This window comes from Vespa mandarinia, chromosome 21 (genome assembly GCF_050613455.1).
Source record: "Vespa mandarinia isolate Hongniang chromosome 21, ASM5061345v1, whole genome shotgun sequence".
NCBI classification, from domain to species: Eukaryota; Metazoa; Arthropoda; class Insecta; order Hymenoptera; family Vespidae; genus Vespa; species Vespa mandarinia.
The window spans coordinates 1,413,611-1,420,000 of record NC_140830.1 but is presented as its reverse complement, the minus strand read 5'-3'; the positions used below and the strand labels follow the sequence as shown (position 1 = coordinate 1,420,000).

At 37.7% G+C, this 6,390-nt stretch overlaps 1 protein-coding gene across 1 annotated transcript in view; it reads right to left on the bottom strand.

Annotated features, from left to right (window-relative positions):
• mirr (iroquois-class homeodomain protein mirror) overlaps positions 1-79 on the bottom strand; it is a 57,824-nt gene extending 57,745 nt beyond the window's left edge. Inside the window, exon 1 of the mRNA XM_085663321.1 lies at positions 1-79. This exon is cut by the window's left edge and continues 551 nt beyond it. The gene's annotated coding sequence lies outside the window, so the exon portion shown is untranslated.
• Positions 80-6,390: the final 6,311 nt, after the last annotated feature.

The following is a 6,390-nucleotide window of genomic DNA, read 5'->3' as shown; positions in this document are numbered from 1 at the left end:
GAGTGCCTAGAGCCCAGGCCTGGGGAGTGAGAGAGAGAGAAAGAGAGAGAGAGAAAAGAGAAAGAGAAAAAGAGAAAGAGAGAGAGAGAGAGTGAGAAAGAGCTACTACACGACAATTTTAGTTCGATAGATCCGAAAGTTTAGCCTCGGCGGCGCTGCTTTACTTGCCGCTGACTTCTTCCCGGTAGTTTGTTCGGTACCCCCACTATTCCCCCTGCGATCCATTCCCCCACCACTACTTCGATTCTTCCACCACTATTCTCTCTCTCACTCTCTCTATCTCTGCGTCTCTATCTATCTCTCTTTTTCTCTCCCTTGCCCTTGCTCCCTGTCTCATTCTCCTTCCCTTCGATCTTTCCTTCTCAAAGAGATCGTCACTACTTTGTAACCTCCCACCCTCGACTTAGTTGGCACCCTCTCCCCCAACGCGCGTTCACGCACAACGCGCGACACTCGACTACACGATCTCTCTCTCTCTCTCTCTTTCTCTTTTTCTCTCTTCAGCTCCACCTCCCTGTCTCTCACTCTCCCACTACAACGACCTACCGACTTTTTTCTCCTCTCTCTCTCTCTCTCTCTCTCTCTCTCTCTCTCTCTCTCTTCTCTCTTTTCACTTCTCCCTCAAAATCTTTACCTTCTCTTTCTCTTTCTCTCTCTCTCTCTCTCTCTCTCTCTTTCTGTAACTCTCTCACAAACTATATCCCTTTCTTCTTACACAAATGAATATGTTTTCACCGTGATTAAAACGATAACGATTATTAACATTCCCATACGGTTATACCATCTATGATCGCGGTATCGAACAAATCTTTTTTCCGCGTCCAATTCCCCCTCTCCCTCTTTTACGCCCAAGCCGCGGTCGAAAAAATTTTTCAGAATTTTACGTCGAAATCTCCTTTAATATATCGCGCGACACGGTAGACACGGTATCCGCGTTTTATGAGAGACCCGGACCGACGGAGAAACACGGCCGGGTGTCCGCGTGGACGTGGACGAGAGAACGAGGGAGGAAGAAACTTGGTTCGCGCGCGGCGAGTAGCGAAAGTGCGTTTTGCGCAGTTCTTTCGGCTAAAACTCGGTTGGAGGGAAAGAGGCGGGAAAAGGGGGCGGCAGCGTACGAGAGAGTGAACAGGGGGAGGACGTATCGTTTGGGAGTGTACGATGGTGGTGGGGTGGGGTGGGGTGGGGGTGGGATGGGGTGGACGGGTGGGTGCAGCGGGGGGTGGGATGATGAGGAGGAGGAGGAGGAAGAGGTGGAGGTGGGAGAGTAGATCGGAGTCCTCTCACTCATTTCTTTTTCATACGGCGTAGAACTTTATTCAACATTTACAAAACGCACTAACACATAAAACATCTATACGCATATATGCGTTATACTTATATATATATATATATATCCCTGTGACCGTGTAAGAGAGCAAATATCTAAAGATAAAACGTATTTTAGAATGAGATAGATAGAGGAATATGATGATATTTCTCGTTTTGACTAGCTGGCATGTCCAACGATGCACCACAGTCCCGTAAAGAGGGGAAAAGAGGAAACGCCAGCGGAGTACCACCGGATAAATCGTATACCCCTACCACACTTCTTTCAAATCCCCACTACTCCTCATTTGGTAGGTGCGGAGCTCGGCTTTTTTCCCCTCCGTGGGCGCGGACACTCGTCGCCACGCCTCCACCTCCTTCGTTCCTACCCCCTCTACCAACTCTTGTTCTCCTCGCAACCGACTCCGCGAATCTCTCGCTCTATCTCTCTCTCTCTCTCTCTCTTTCTCTCTCTCTCTTTATCTCTTGCTCTCTTTCTCTCTCACTTTCTCCCCTTCTCCATCTACACCTCTACTTCTACAACTACAACCACCACCTCCTCCTCCTCCTCCTCTTACTCTTCCTCCTCCATCTCCTCCACCTCCTCCTCCTCTTCTACCTCCTCCTCCTCTTCCTCTTTACTCGCTACGCTTCGTTCTCTCCTCACGCGCGCTCTACACTCGTCCTTCCTTCCTTTCCCAGGGCGCGTGCTGTGCGCAAGCAACCCTCCTGTCCTTCTCGACGCCCGGCTAAATCTTCTTTCGTTTCGTGACTACGACCAAGAAGAGATGTTCTCGCTTTCGATACCCAGGATCTTCCTACAGAAGAGGACAAATGTGTAACATCAGTGTATTACGTTTGTTAACGCTTTCCCCGACGTATCATCTTCTATCTTTCTCTTTCATCATCATTCGCTCTCTCTCTCTCTCTCTCTCTCTCTCTCTCTCTCTCTCTTTTGGTCTTTCTCTTGCTCTCTCTCTTTTAGTCTCTCTCTTTCTCTGTCTCTTTCTCTCTCTCTCTCTCTCTCTCACTCTCTCTCTTGCTTTTAGTCTTCTCATCCCCTGTTTACACGCACGTCGATCGCTCTCTCCCTTTCTCCGCTTCGCCCTTCGTTCGTCGTCTTCGAGAGGGCGCTACGTTCGTGTGTGTGTGTGTGTGTGTATGTGTATGTGTATGTGCGTGCGACGTGCGGCGTACGGCGTGCGTTCGTCGTTCGTTCGTTCGTTCGTTCATGCGTGCGTGCGTGCGTGCGTTCTCGTGTCTTCTCTGCGTCTCTCTCTCTCTCTCTCTCTCTCTCTCTCTCTCTGTGTGTGTGTGTGTGTGTGTCTCTCTATGTCCGCTGTGTACGTGTATGCGTGTGATTTTGTATGAATGTTAGACCTGTGCGAATGGTGTTACATCATGCTTTAGTTAAAGCTCGATTTCATCTTCATTTTTGAGTTTTTATTTCTTTCTTTCTTTCTTTTCTTCTTCTTCTTATTCTTCTTCTTCTTCTTTTTCTTCTTTTCAATTCCTCTTTTCTTTTTCATTTTCTTCTTTATCGCCTGCCGTTTGTCTTCGTTATTTTCTTAAATTCGGTCTTGTGAGTTTTCATTCAAGGAGATTACATATGGTGATCGGCTTGTTAAATATCGTTAAATCGTTCAACAGTGCTCTAACGAATTTATACGTATCCCGATATATTCATCGAACATCGAAGAATTCATTTTTGTACCACTGATGAAGAGAAAAATTATGGCGCTGAATGTCGTTCGAAACATTTGAAACGTTTGGAAGGAACGTTCAAAAAAAAAAAAAAAAAAAAAAAAAAAAGAAAAAAAAAAGGAAAGGAAAAAAAAAAGAAAAAGGAAAAGAAATTCGTAACACGTACGAAATAAAGTAACTGTAAAATCGAGTGCCTCGAGTGATACCCCTCCTATCTCACTACCCCCATATCACACTTATCCCTTCCATCAGCCATCATGACGTTCGAGATGTGTTAACATTATTATGATTGTCTTATTATGGTGTGTAAATGTTTCTTATTATCTATCTTCCTTTTTTCTTTTTCTTTTTCTTTTGGTTTTCTTTTTTTGCTTTTTTTCTTTTTTTCTTTTTTTCTTTTTTTCTTTTTTTCTTTTTTTCTTTTTTTCTTTTTTTTTTCTTGTTTGCCGAGAAGTGTATTTCTTCACCGATCAACGAAATGTTACGATCGATTAGAGTTCGTCTAATGTTTAATCTAATCGTCAATCGAATTGTATTTCCTTGACGATAAGTTTGATAAAAAAAAAAAAGAGAGAAAAAGAAAAAAAAAAAAAAAAAGAAGAAGAAGAAGAAGAAGTGCACGTATGTTGTTCGTTATTAATGTATACAAACAGATAAATACTTACTTATTTATCTAATCGTTTCTAATTCATTAACCAAATTCATACATATACTTTGTAATTAATTTAATACGGTGTCAATCAATCAAATTTCAACGAGCACACGTACGACGTAAGGAAATAACGCGGACACGAAGTAGAGAGAGAGGAAAGAACAAAAAAAAGAAAAAAAGGATTATAATAAGGATGCAGGATGCTGCAAGAATAGTTGTCGGATAGAAAAAAGAAAAAAAGAAAAAAGAAAAAGGAAAAAACAAGAAAGGAAGATTATGGAAATAAAAAGGATCATAGAATCAGTAAGAGTGAGACGTTTGTCGTTACTGCATCATGCTTGTCCTGTATGTGATAACTGTGTTTTGAATAATTCATAAAAAAAATTTCGATTCATCGAAAAGTGTCGCGTATTCCTTTCGAGATCTCAATGATTTGGATCGCTCGATATCGATCTTAACGTTCTACTTGTTCTTGTCGACGAAAACAATAAAAAAAAAAAAAAAAAAAAAAAAAAAAAAAAAAAAAAAAGAAAAAAGAAAAAAGGAGAAAAAAAAATCAAAAGAAAAGAAACGAACGATCGACCACATCGATTGATACGTTCGAATAAATGTTTACATTGACCTTAATTTAATAATTACACGAAACATTGCATGGACGAATAATTAAAATAATTGAATTTAAATTGAATAATATTTAAAGTCCTTTCATTTATGTTTCTTTCTCTATCATTCTCTCTTTCTCTCTCTCTCTCTCTCTCTCTCTCTCTCTCTCTCTCTCTCTCTCTCTGTATATATATATATCTTTCTCTTTAATTATGTTAATTAAAATGCAATAAAGATTATGCTCGTTGGCCGATGGATAATATTACAAGTTAAACCGTAAGTAAGTATATATCTAAGTATATATATATATATATGTATATATATATATATTCATGTATTTATCTATTTATCTATGTATATATCTATGTACGTATATGTACAAATGTGCAAGATATATATATATATATATATATATATATATATATATATATATAAACGAAAAAGAAAAACAAATAAAAAAAGAAACAAGTAAAAAGAATAAGAAAAAAGAAAAAAGTATGAGATACGATCGATCTCCGTCGCCAAAGAATCGTTTAGCTACAAGTATGATAACTATTAAAATGGAACCTTTCACAAAAAGAAAAAAACAAAAAGGAAACTAAATATATATATATATATACATGACACGGGCATTAGTTATAATAACTCAGCGATGAATTCTCGAACACCTTTTAATGTGATATTCAACATTACCTATCACACGTATTCATGTCTCGCATGAATTAATAAAACTATATAGATGTATGTATGCACGCGCGTGTGTGTGCGTATATGTGTGTGTATGTATGTACGACGTACTACATATATAATACGTAAGTATACATATCTCTATTTATCGTTCTTTCGCTAAATAACTATCTAACGTCATCTATGCCTGCATTTATTTCACGATTTTCTCATAACACGCAAACTATATATATATATATATATATATATATATATATATATATATCTAATATATATTATATATATATATATATAACATATTTGTTAAGAGTCATCGCGTAAGAGACGCGACACGAGCATTCATCCAACGTTAAGATAATAATCAAAATTGTTACACGCAAATACGTCATTAAGACTTCCATAGAAGTTTAGCATCCATTTAAACCCGTCGTCGTTACAACAACAAAAAAAAAAAAAGAAAAAAAAGAAAAAAAAAAAGAAAGAGAAAAAATAATAATTCATAAGAGTTGACGACTCTTTAAAAATGACGCCGTCTCACTTTTAATATAATAACATATCATTATTGTATTACAGATCTCATGAATTGATTATTAGGAAAACTCCGTTCTACATACGTTGGTATTAGAATAATTATAAAAATATATATATATATATATATATATATATTGTTCTTTTCTTTTTTTTTTTCTTTTTTTTCACATTACTCATCGTTAAATTCATTGAGACCAATGAATGGAAATACATACAATTTGTTTCTTGGTTTATTAAACGTTCTCATAAAATATAATAAATTCTTTAGTTAATAAAACGTTATCGTTTAATAACAATAACTACGTAATCGTTTCTATACAATAATTGAAATCATTATCTGGAAATCATTAGAATTTATATTAGATAAAACTTACGTGCTTTCTCTCTTACTCTTTCTCCCTTTCATGACGTGTAAATTAGAATTTAGATAATTTTTATTATCTGTCGTCGTTTAATTCAACTATATAAATAATACGATTGTTTCTAATGTTTCTCGTTAGAAATAATATTTGACGATTGAAAAAGTGTCAATTTGATACAGGTGGCAGCACAACTCGATAAAAGGGGTACGAATGTTTCCTCTTTCTGTCTCCATCCCTCCCCTCTTCTCACTCTCTCTCTCTCTCTCTCTCTCTCTTTCTCTCTCTCTCTCTCGATTCTAACGAAACGTGACGATGGCGGATAGTCCAACGGGAAATCTTGGAAGTGGGGATAAAATCTTTCGTAGTACCCTCCCAGATGGAAAGAGGAGGACCACCACCACCCTCTCCCCTCTTCTATCACTCTATAGCATATAGAATCTCTATATAGCATAAGTTAGACAAGGATAGAAAGAATCGGAACTATTACATTTGGATTTCTCTATCGTTGAAATTTGACGTTTTATAAAGGGCCGTAAGTACATA